Source organism: Vicia villosa, linkage group LG2, assembly GCF_029867415.1.
Source record: "Vicia villosa cultivar HV-30 ecotype Madison, WI linkage group LG2, Vvil1.0, whole genome shotgun sequence".
Classification (NCBI taxonomy): Eukaryota; Viridiplantae; Streptophyta; class Magnoliopsida; order Fabales; family Fabaceae; genus Vicia; species Vicia villosa.
Window position 1 is genome coordinate 46,672,661 of NC_081181.1, and position 12,971 is coordinate 46,685,631.

A 12,971-nucleotide genomic window follows, 5' to 3' on the forward strand; every position below is an offset into this window, starting at 1 on the left:
AATTATTTTAGGAAGCGTTTGTAGGTTTGAAATCTGACTCTTGGTCAAAAGCCAAGAGTCTCTTTAAGTTAATGTTTCCAAGTAAACTCACTTTTCTGTTAAGTCAAAACTATCAATTTCTTAAAAATAGATTTACTGCTTTAATGCGGAAGCCACCCTTTATATGTGACAATAAAGGAAGTTAAATTAAAGAGTAAATTTGTTTCTTAGTAGCCAAAAGCTACAAGTTCCTGTTAAATTGGTTCTTTCCTACGAATAGGAAACACTGCCCCATGAGTCGTTTCACTTATGCATGTCTGGAACATAGTCAGGTTTCATGATTTACATTCCAACCTATCACTTTAAACTGTTATTCACTTCGCTCACTTACCTTGTTGCACTGCACTCACAACAATATTCCTGTTCACCTTAGATAAGCACCTTAACAATAGTGTTGATAGATTGACGATTGGTCTCTGTGGTTCGATAATCTTATATATTATTTCAATAGGCTGTGCACTTGCAGTACTATATTTAGGCTATACGTTACAGACCCATCAAGTTTTTGGCGCCGTTGCCGGGGACCAACTTCGTCAAATTTTGTACCCTATTGTTATCCCGTTTAGACTAAGGCTATTCTAGCCGAGAGATGCATAGAAATCGTAGCACCGGTAACCTATTAAACCCTTTAGTGGAACCCGAACGTTACGCCCGAGCACGTCTGTTTATCCTTATATTAAGGAAAGCTATGGCTGAAGACCGTAACCAAAGACTGCTTAAAGAGTTTGCTCAACCATCTAATGAGGAGCCCAGTTCTAGTATCGTAAACCCCGCTATAACAACCAACAATTTCGAACTTAAGCCCTCATTACTTCAACTGGTTCAACAAAACCAATTCGCTGGTCTCGCTACAGAGAACCCGAATCAACACCTAAAAGTGTTTATCCAGTTAGCCGACACCCTTAATGCAAATGGAGCCACACCTGAAGCCATCTGCTTAAGATTGTTTCCTTTCTCCCTTAGAGGTAAAGCCCATGACTGGTTAGACGCTCTTCCAGCCAACTCAATAACAAATTGGGAAGACCTTATGAGAGCCTTTCTTGCCAGATATTTCCCACCGAGTAAGACCGTTGTCCTTAGGAACCTGATCACCAGTTTCACTCAAAACCAGGGCGAATCACTTTTTGATGCCTAGGAAAGATATAAAGAACTTTTGAGAGCCTGTTCGCACCATGGCCTAGAGCAATGGTTAATCATACACACCTTTTATAATGGACTCCATTACAACACGAAAATGTCTATTGACGCTGCCGCTGGCGGAGCGTTAATGAACAAACCTTATCCCGACGCCTGTTCCCTAATAGAGGACATGGCCTAAAACCACGCCCAATGGGGAATAGAACGAGCAACAGTAGAGAAAAAGGAGAGCCATGGAGGAAAGCATGAGATAAGTTGCATGGACATGATGAATGCTAAGATGGACGCTCTGGCCTTGAAAGTCGAAAACATGTCTCAAAACCCTACCATAGTGGCAGCAATCCAATCGGAGTGCAAGCTCTGTGGAATTCAAGGACATCAAACTGTTGATTGTAACCTTTTGAATGATTCTGGCTCAGACCAAGTCGACTATACCCAAGGAAATCCTTTCTCGAACACATACAATCCTGGATGGAGGAATCACCCGAATTTCTCCTATAAGAACAACAATCCCATCCAAAATTCTGGATCTTCGAGACCCCAAGGATTTCAAACACAAAAACAAAACCAACCTATGCAAGTTGTGCCACCAAGACCGAACCTTAAATAAACCATAGACACCTTTATCCAAAGTCAAACTCAGCAGAATAAGGAGTTTATGAACCAACACATTCACACAAACGAGTTAGTTACTCAACTGGCAACCATGTTTGACCAGATGATGACCCACACCAAAATGCTTGAAACCCAGATTTCACAAGTAGCTCAAACTACCTCTGCACAAGTTGTACCAGGAGGACAGTTCCCTGGATAAACCCAACCTAATCCCAAAGGGACAACAAATTCCATCACCCTAAGAAGTAGAACCGCTTATGAAGGACCGAAAAATCGTAACCTAAGCTCGTCGGAAAAACCTAAGGAAGATGCTGAACCAAAAAGCCAGGTAGAGGAACCAGAGAAATCCGAAAAGCAATCAGAACCGGAGGTAGAGAATCGCACACCGCAACCTTACAAGCCACCCATTCCATTTCCACAAAGATTGAAAAACACCAAAACAGAAAACCAATTCCAAAAGTTCATTAAGGTAATAGAGAAACTCCACGTAGAAATCCCTTTTACCGAAGCAATAACCCAGATACCATCATATGCTAAGTTCTTGACGGATATTTTGTCCAACAAACGACGACTCGACGATCCCTAACCTTTAAAGTGTCATTCCATATCCGAGAATAAACTTGCCAAGAAAGATAAGGATCCTGGAAGTTTTTCTATCCCTTGCGTGCTAGGAAACCATATGATAGACAAAGCATTTCTGGACCTAGGAGCGAGCGTAAGTCTGATGCCCTTGGCTGTCTGTAAGAGGTTAAAACTAGGAGAGCTTCAACCTACTAAGATGTCGTTACAACTAGCCGATAGATCCGTTAAATACCCCATGGGTATCTTAGAGGACATACCTGTCAAGATTGGTTAGTTATACATTCTGTCTGATTTCGTAGTTATGGATATCAAAGAAGATGATGACATCCCAATTCTTCTAGGTAGACCATTCTTATCGACCGCTGGAGCAATAATAGATGTTAAGAAAAGGAAGCTGACTTTCGAGGTAGGAGATGAAAAGATCGAGTTCATTCTATCAAAATTCCTAATGGCACCGGTGATCAGAGATGCGTGTTATGCCATCGACGTCATCGATGAGTGTGTAAATGAGCTCAATGATTCCTTAATCAGATTACCTTCTACCCCCATTTTAGAGGATGACGGATTCAAGAGTATGGAAGCTTACATTGACGACAACCTTTTTGAATGCTTAGCACTTACCCCTGACCCTATGCCGTGCACCAAGAAACCTACCATAGAACTTAAGGAACTACCCAAGAATCTAAGATATGAGTTTTTGGATGAGGAGATGAATCGACCTGTCATAATAAGCGCTACTATGAACCAAATCGAAACAAACCAACTCTTAGATACCTTGCGAAGATATCCCTCAGCTTTAGGATACAAAGTCTCTGATTTAAAAGGGATAAGCCCGTCCGTATGCATGCATCGGATTCTGCTAGAGGAAAATTCAAAACCCTCAAGAGAGCATCAAAGAAGGATAAACCCTATCATGAGCGATGTAGTAAAGAAAGAGGTCCTTAAGTTATTAGAAGCTGGCATCATTTACCAGATTTCGGATAGTGAGTGGGTAAGCCCCGTCCATGTGGTACCAAAGAAAGGAGGTATCACTGTCGTGGAAAATGAGAAAGGTGAGCTTGTAGCAAAGAGGACCGAAGGAGGATGGCGCATGTGTATAGATTACAGAAAACTGAACAAGGCGACTAGGAAAAACAATTCCCCTCTTCCATTTATAGATCAGATGCTTGAGCGTCTAGCTAGACACTCATATTTCTGTTATCTTGATGGATACTCTGGCTTTTTCCAAATCCGTATTCACCTGGAGGATCAAGAGAAAACTACATTTACTTGCCCTTATGGAACATTCGCTTATAGACGAATGCCCTTTGGGCTCTGTAATGCGCCCGCCACTTTCCAACGCTGTATGATGTCGATTTTCGCAGACTATCTCGATGGAATTATGGAGGTATTTATGGACGATTTTTCGGTGTGTGGATTTGACTTTAATAACTGCTTATCGAATTTAGAGAAAATCTTAGAAAGATGTGTGGAAGTAAACCTTGTGCTGAATTGGGAGAAATGTCATTTCCTGGTGAACGAAGGGGTAGTTTTAGGACACATCATCTCCGAGAGAGGCATAGAAGTTGACAAGGCCAAGATAGAAGTTATAGAAAACCTAAACCCACCTAAGACCGTTAGGGAAGTAAGAAGTTTTGTAGGTCACGCTGGATTCTACCGACGCTTCATCAAGAACTTTTTTGGAATAACTAAACCCTTAACAAACCTGTTGATGAAAGATGTCGAGTTTGAATTTGATCAAAAATGTCTTGAGGCCTTTGAAGTTTTAAAGCAAGCACTGATTTCAGCGCCCATCATATAACCCCCTGATTGGACGCAACCCTTTGAAATCATGTGTGATGCAAGCGATTTCGCTGTAGGAGCCGTATTAGGGTAAAGAAAAGATAAGAAACTGCATGTCATCTACTACGCTAGTAGGACCCTAGACGCTGCCCAGCTTAATTATACAACCACAGAAAAGGAATTGCTAGCCGTTGTGTTTGCTATCGATAAATTCTGGTCCTATTTAGTAGGAGCCAAGATAATAGTATACACTGACCACGCTGCAATCTAATACCTGCTAAGTAAGAAGGATGCTAAACCTAGATTGCTCAGATGGGTTCTCCTACTCCAAGAATTTGACCTTGATATTAAAGATAAAAAGGGAACAGAGAACTTAGTAGCTGACCACCTCTCTAGGTTAGAACATCTTAAACCTAAACTGATACCTATAGATGATCACTCCACCTACGAAAGACTTGTAGCTGGGATGAACACTGTTGAGGAGGACACCCTACATACCCTTGGAAAAGAAACCTTTGAGGAAATCTCAACCTTGAGTAGCGCGCCATGGTATGCGGATATCGTAAACTATCTGGCCGCTGATATCATACCCCCTGACCTAAGTTACCAACAGAAGAAGAAGTTTTTCAGCGATGTTAAACACTTCTTCTGGGACGAACCCCTCCTATTTAAGAGGGGAATAGATAATATTTTTAGACGATGTGTGCCAGAAGAAGAAGTAGGCAACGTCAGTGAACACTGCCATGCTGCACCTTATGGTGGACATGCAAGCACGTCTAAGACATGCGCTAAGATCTTCCAAGCTGGTCTTTATTGGCCTACTGTTTGGCGCGATGTCCACACTTATATTTCGAAATGTGACCGATGCCAATGCACTGGGAACATCTCAAGACGTGACGAAATGCCTTTGAGTAACATCCAAGAAGTAGACTTATTCGATGTCTGGGGTATTGATTTCATGGGGCCTTTCCCTTCCTCAATGGGTAACAAGTACATCCTAGTAGCCGTTGACTATGTCTCAAAGTGGATCGAAGCTATTGCATCGCCCACAAATGATACCAAGGTAGTTGTCAAACTGTTCAAGAATATCATTTTCCCGAGGTTTGGAACTCCGAGGTTAGTCATAAGTGATGGAGGATCACACTTTATATCTAGGATATTTGACAAGCTTCTAAGTAAGTACGGAGTCAAACATAGAGTAGCAACACCATATCACCCGCAAACCAGTGGCCAAGTGGAAGTGTCGAATAGGGAAATTAAGCATATCTTAGAGAAAACTGTATCGTTGTCTACAAAAGATTGGTCTGTAAAACTTAGAGATGCTCTATGGGCCTACCGAACGACCTATAAAACCCTATTGGAACAACCCCTTATCAATTGGTCTACGGAAAGTCTTGTCATTTACCTTTTGAATTGGAGCATAAGGCCTATTGAGAAATTAAAACCTTGAACTTAGATTACTTGAAGGCCGGAGAGAAACGTATTCTAGATATTCATAAGTTGGAAGAACTCCGCTTAAATGCATACGAGAATGCCATCATTTATAAGGATAGAACCAAGATATGGCATGACAAGAAGATCATAAAGAAAGATTTCAACATTGGCGACCCAGTCCTCCTATTCAATTCAAGACTACATCTCTTCCCTGGTAAGCTTCGCTCACGATGGACAGGTCCATTTGAAGTTTCGAAAGTTCTACGGTCAGGAGCAGTAGAAATTAAGAACGATTCATGTGCCCCGTTTGTGGTAAATGGACAAAGACTAAAGTTGTACGAAGGGGGCGATCTTCCCGTTGGTTACTCCAGTCATATTTTGATAGACCCTCCGATACCTACATGAAGTAAGATCTAACCGTCAAGCCAATGACGTTAAACGAGCGCTGTGTGGGAGGCAACCCATGGTTTATTTTCACTTTTATTTTGTTTTTAGTACATATATATATATATATATATATATATATATATATATATATATTATCTGAACTAATTTCTCGTGTTTTCTGATTTTCAGGATGAATTACCTCGACGGTATGGTTGTGATTTTCAGGGATGAGACGCAGATAGCCCGATTTGCTACTTTAGCTGCTAGACCTATGGTACCTACTAGGTACCCCGATCAGAGCTGCATGGGAGCACTCGGGATTGAGCCAAGTATCAGGTATCTGTGCAACCAACTTGGCTGGAATGATTATGCTGACGATGTCCACAAGACCTACAGGAACCTTACTTTAGAGTTCCTTAGCTCCTTAGACTATAACCCATGGGTGGGTGAAGGAGATGACCGAGGACATATTAACTTCCGGATGTTTGGCACCGAGTACACCCTAACCATCAAGGAGTTTTGGGATTTACTTGGTTTCCAAACTGGACCGACTGCCATTACTGAGATGCCACTGAATTACTTTCTGAGCAGAGATATTGACAAGTTTTGGCAGGATATTACTGATGGAGCTAGCCTTGACCCTTCTGCCCAACTGTTGAGGAAGATCCATAACCCAACTTTCTGGTACTTTAAGATGATCCTTTGCCACACTTTCTTTGGGAGGAGCTATGGTGACCACCTAGTCACTGCTGAGGAGGTCTTGTTCCTATGTTGTGCTAGCCAGTCCAGACTCATCGCTAGTGGAGGTTTTCTGATAGAGAGCTTAGACCAGACTTCCAGATCCACCGCAGGTTTCATACATTCCGGAGGGAATGTGACACAGTTAGCTTCTGCTCTGGGCTTGGACAGGATGTTATTTCAGCTGACTCCTTACTATGGGTACACCTTTCTGGATCTAGACTTCTATATGGACCGCGGGCTCATGAGGAGAGCCTCCTTCCATCCATATCAGTACAGGTTGCTCATAGACGATCAAACAGTTTACACCTTTACCCTGCCTGACCCCTTGATGACGTGTGTTTCCAACCCTGCCAACTGAAACTATTCTGTGGAGGGTTGGGGCGAGGCATCCTATTCTACACCTGAGGACACCATCTCTGAGTACACCCCTGGCCCTGAGGACCCGGTTCTAGAGTACACACCAAAGGATCTGATTCCTGACTACACCCCTGGCCCTGAGGACCCTGTTCCTGAGTATACCCCTGGACCTGAGGATCCCATCCCAGAGTACACACCGGGACCCGAGGTTGTACACACTACTGTTTTCACTAACAACCTCAACTTGCAGGAGCTGAATGATGCCTCCTTTGCTGGTGAGTTAGATAACCTAGCTCACAAGGTGGCAGAGATGCGACGCCAGTTGACCGAGTTACATGGTCCAGACATTCCTGCAGGGCGCCCTCCTGGTTGGTGATAGATCTATGATGTTCACGAGATCTCTTGTTTATATATATATATATATATATATATATATATATATGTGTGTGTGTGTGTGTGTGTGTGTGTGTGATTTCTCTTATGTTGTTTTTCCCTTTCAGTTTTATTGGTACACTTGTTGCATTTTATATTTTATGCACTATCTATGTTGTGATGACCCGTCGATCGTACTTATATATATATATATATATATATATATATATATATATATATATATATATATATATATATATATGTTTGTGTTTTCCTTACTCACTTGTTATACTAATGTTTTGTTTTCCTGGTCATCATAACAAAAATAAAAAATAATATTAACAAATATATATATATATATATATACTCCTTTATACCTTTTTTATATTTAGAAAAAACATATATATACATGTATATGAGTATATATATGTTTTTTCCAAATATAAAAAAGGTATAAAGGAGTATATATATATATATATATATATATATATATATATATATATATATATATATATATATCTACAAAAAATACATATGCTAGGTACACCCCCAAGATCTGAGAGATGATGCAAGAAAAGAGGCCCAATGGCCAAAGGAGACGAAACCGGCCCAGCCAGTTTTCAACCTAACGCGCCTGCGGTGACGCAACGGTCACCTAACGGCTAGTTGCTCGAAAATCACACCATTCTTCCCCTTTTTCCATTTCCAAACCCATTCTCTACCATTCCTAACCCCCCATAAGTCCCATTATAATCCATAACCACTCCACCACATTAATAACCTCCATAAATACTCATCAACCACCATTTTCTTCCACCACCTATAAATACCCCCCCCTCTACTTTCTTTTTCACACCTTTTCTACCTCTACACTCCATAACCTCCCTACTCTCTTTGCATCCATTTTCAAAAAGATCCCATGGAATACCAAGGCTACACTTTGCGAGAAGGCAAGCCGGGCGACAAGCAACGTCAACTACTCGAAAGGTTGACAACTACACCCATCCACTCTACAAGGTATATCGATGAAAACTCTCTCTACTCTCTAGGGATATACCATAGTGTTTACTTCCTTTTAGATAAACTAGGCATGCATGATATCTTTGCCACACAAGCACCCACCTACCCTAGGCTGACGTTCGAATCTCTGAGTTCCTTAATATATAACGTCTCGCCTAACACTGCTAGCACCGTAGGTGGAGTCAAATTTAGAATGTTTAATGTTGAATATGACTACTCCACCGATGGTCTGGCAGCTATGTTAGGGTTGCCTTATGGGGAAGGTGCTATTTGTGAAGCACCCCTGGACACGGATTGGGCCTTCGAAGCATTTTGAGCCTGAATCACTACTCAAAATGCAAACTCTTTTGATGGCCTACTTGCTTCGCATATCCACAATCCTGCCCTTCGCGTCTTCCGTTTCCTTCTAGCATCCACCATCTTCGCTCGGGAAAACCCGAACAAGGTGAATGCTAAGGAACTGATTATCATGCAGAGTTGCCTAGCGAACACCAAAGTGAATCCGGTCCCGTTTATGATTGCCCACATGCACCATGTTGTGAGGAAAGGTGGACCGATTTCCTTTGGTGGCCTGGTTACCATTATCGCTCGTGCCATTGGCTTGGACACCGAGCTTGCCACTCTCGACCCACTTCCCCCTCGTATTGCAAACCTCAAGTTTTTAAAAAATATGTGTTTGTGCAAGACGAGGCGGGAAGGTGGTTATTACCTTATGGTTGGTGGTGCCGCCGTACCGAGTGTTGTTATGCCTTGTACCCGTCGCACTGATATCAAATTTGAACGCAACTGGACCTATGATATAAACGCCTCAGCCTTTATTGGTCTGTTGCCCCCAAATCTACCTCCAGATGAGGGTAACAACACTGATGATGAGTTCGACTACCGGACACAGGAACCACCCCACTTTTCACCATCACACACTGCACCCTCTTCTTCTAACCCTCATGCAGGTACCTCTCCCACTTTCCATGTCACTTAGGATATGTGGCATGAGCACATGGCCCGAGAGGCCCAGAGGGATACCCTCCTGGCTACCATGCAGCAACAGGTGGCCGATAACATGGCCTTCATGCAAGCATCCCAAGTGCAGAATGCCCGCTCTCTGCAAACCATTATGGAAAGTCAGCTGGCTTTCCAAATTGAGCAGCACCGTCACCAGACCATATATGCTAGTCACTTCCGTCTGATGGAAGCTACCCAAGGCACCCTCCTTGGTAGGACATAAGAGCTACAAGCGGCAAATGTCGTTTTGTCAGAGAGGATGGAGCAGCTAGCATTGGGTAGAGAGCGCCGTCGTCATAGCCGTAGCCGTTGTTCCGACCCTACCAACCAGGACGGTGAGGGAGCTAGTGGCCCCCACTAGCATTTCAGGTACCTCCTACGTGCCTTATCTGGGAACATTGGGGACAATGTCCGATTTAAGTGTGGGAGGAGCATTTATCGCTTTCATTTCCTGCTTTCATTTCCCTTCAGTATGTTTTTGCTTTCTTAGTTAATAATAAAATGCATGTGATAGACGAGTCCTTATGCATAGTGTATACCATTTCCCCCACCTTTAGACTTACACAATTTTATTTTTCAAAGGAAATTATGGTTGTTTTTAAGGATTTGGGCCATGAGACAGGTTCTGGATAGGTTTGTTTTATCTTAGGCACTTGTTTTTCGAAAAAATTGTTATCGTTTTAGCACCTTAAGCTTTATGAAATAGTTATATTAGACCCTCTTTATTTCCATTATGCTTTGACTGTAAATAAACTGTACATATAGGTCCTTAAGTAGTTTATCTTAGAGGTCGGCTCCGGCCTAAGCATGCTCTAAGTATAGGATCGATGAATATAAGTGAATGATCTCTATTTTTTCCTAAAAAAGTAAAAAAAATATATACGTGTGCAACTATGAGTTGGGTGATCCTCACAAGATTATTTAACTCGAGATTGTTGTAAGCACCGATAAAAACAAAGAAAAAAATTATAAAAGGCACACCCGTTGCGGTTGGTCCAGAGATATCTGGTGCTGGACTTGGTAGGGAGGACTATGGTCCAATCCCTCGCAACTTCAAGTGGGTGAAATAAAAGGGGTTACACCAACTCTTGTACCAGAGCCCCGTTACTTGAGATCAGAGTCACTAACCGGTCACTATACCATGAGTACGTACGGATAACGGGCTTAATGTGATTGCACCTGAATGAAAAAGGACCTCGTACCAAAAAGAGTTTTAGCATAGTAGGATTTTAGGGGTCGGTCTACATACTCATGAGGCTTATGTTCGCGTTCTCGCATTTAGTGTTACCACGATACCTTTAGTTCGGATAAATAGTGCCTAGCAACACACCTTTACTCGAATTTAGAAGCCCTCTTTGCCCAAAACCTGTAAACACCAGAACTTCCCTTTTTCTACTTTTGAGAGTTGTTGCTTGAGGACAAGCAAGAGTCTAAGTGTGGGAGGATTTGATCACACTGAATCGCACTATGTTTCTGGCTCGAATATCACATGTTTTCCTTAGTTTTTATTATCTTTATCTCGTATTATGCTTGTAATTCCTTTGTTTTCAGGATTCTTGACCTTTCGGAGCCTTTAGTGAAGAAACGAGCCAAAACGCCAGGAAAATAGGGTTTTTCAAGAAGAATTGTACTTATGGCGTTCTGCACCGCGCTGGCTATAGGGGACGCGATGACGTGGCCCACTTCATTATGGAGCCAACTGCCATGTTCACACGATCATGTCCGTTACTCCTCGCCGCGCCCGCGGTGGAGCTGCCGTGCCCGCGGCCTTCATAAAAAGACTCCTGCCCAAAAGGAGTTGACGGGAACTCCTGTCTTTATGCTGATCCAGAATCCACTATATATAGTTTAGTTTTTCATTTTCGTTTTTTTCATCCAAGCTTAGTATAAACTTAAGCCATATACCATCAGTATCTGTAAAGTAGTAACCTCTTCACATCGGGGAGTTACTACGGTGTAGATTCAGTTGTAATCAAGTTTTGGAGCACTTTGGTTGAAGTTTATCATACCATCCTTCACTTTGTATAAAGATTCAATCTTCGATTGGAGTAAGGTTCAATTTACTTGCATTATTTATTTTTCTTGCTCTTACCATAGTCTACAAGTTTTATAGACTCTAATTGCTCTTACCATAGTCTACATGTGTTATAGACTCTAAATGCTCTTACCATAGTCTACAAGTGTTATAGACTCGCACCCTTTTGTTACTCGCACTTACCATAGTCTACATGTGTTATAGACTCGGAATTACTATGTCTGGCTAAATCATAAAGGTTTAAATGTAATGATTGTGATCATGTCTGTGTTCTAATTGTCGCGTTAGTGAAAATACTCTGGGGATGTTTTACTTTTAACTTGAGTCAAATTATGCTTTAAAATGTTTATTGGGTAAGATCGAAAGCCGTCCATATCAAAGATAGACTTGATTATAATTTAACCAAGCAAAAGAAGCGAAAGCGATTTGGTTGGTTAAATAGGAATCATTAACTCTTTTTAGAAAACGATTTTGAAACTATTTTTGGACGCGTGTGAGGTTTGAAATCTGACTCTTGGTCAAAAGCCAAGAGTCTCTTTAATTTAATGTTTCCAAGTAAAATCACTTTTTTGTTAAGTCAAAACTATCAATTTCTTAAAAATAGATTTACTTCTTTAACGTGAAAGGCACCCTTTATATGTGACAATAAAGGAAGTTAAATTAAAGAGTAAATTTGGTTCTTAGTAGCCAAAAGCTACAAGTTCCTGTTAAAATGGTTCTTTGCTACGAATAGAAAACACTGCCCCATGAGTCGTTTCACTTATGCATGTCTGGAACATAGTCTGGTTTCATGATTTACATTCCAACCTATCACTTTAAACTGTTATTCACTTCGCTCACTTACCTTGTTGCACTGTGCTCACAATAATATTCCTGTTCACCTTAGATAAGCATCTTAACAATAGTGTTGATAGATTGACGATTGGTCTCTGTGGTTCGATAATCTTATATATTACTTTGATAGGCTGTGCACTTGCAATACTATATTTAGGCTATACGTTACAAACCCGTCAAAAGCAGATGCAGCAATCAGATGCAAAAATAAAGAAAAACCAACTAAGACACAAGACAAACTACGACTGGCTAAACTTAGAAGCTAAGGCGGCCAGAAGGTTCTTAATCTCAGAAGTGTCTTCATCTTGCTTCTTGGAGGTTTCTTCTTGGTTCTTCATCCAAGTTCTGAACTCTGCATTGGTGTCATCTTGCTTGTCCAGACGACTAGCCAAAGTAGCTTGATTATGTTGGAGTTCCTTCAAAGTGTTCAGCAGAACAGAGGTAGAAGGACCAGTAGAAGAAGCATCAAAGCTATTTTCCAGAATATGATGAGAAGCATCAGCTTCAACCATTTGAACATCTTCTTGATTTTCCTCAGCAGGAGTTTCTTCAGCAGATTGTTCTTTAAAGACTGGAATCTCAGGTTCTGGAGGATACTCAACTTCTAGGTAAACCATGTCAGGATCCTTTTCCA

At 41.5% G+C, this 12,971-nt stretch overlaps 1 non-coding gene across 1 annotated transcript; it reads right to left on the bottom strand.

Annotated features, from left to right (window-relative positions):
* Window positions 1–1,111: 1,111 nt before the first annotated feature.
* LOC131654428 (small nucleolar RNA R71) lies at window positions 1,112–1,218 on the bottom strand. The gene has a single exon (XR_009299467.1). It is a non-coding gene; the product is annotated as a small nucleolar RNA R71 (small nucleolar RNA).
* Window positions 1,219–12,971: the final 11,753 nt, after the last annotated feature.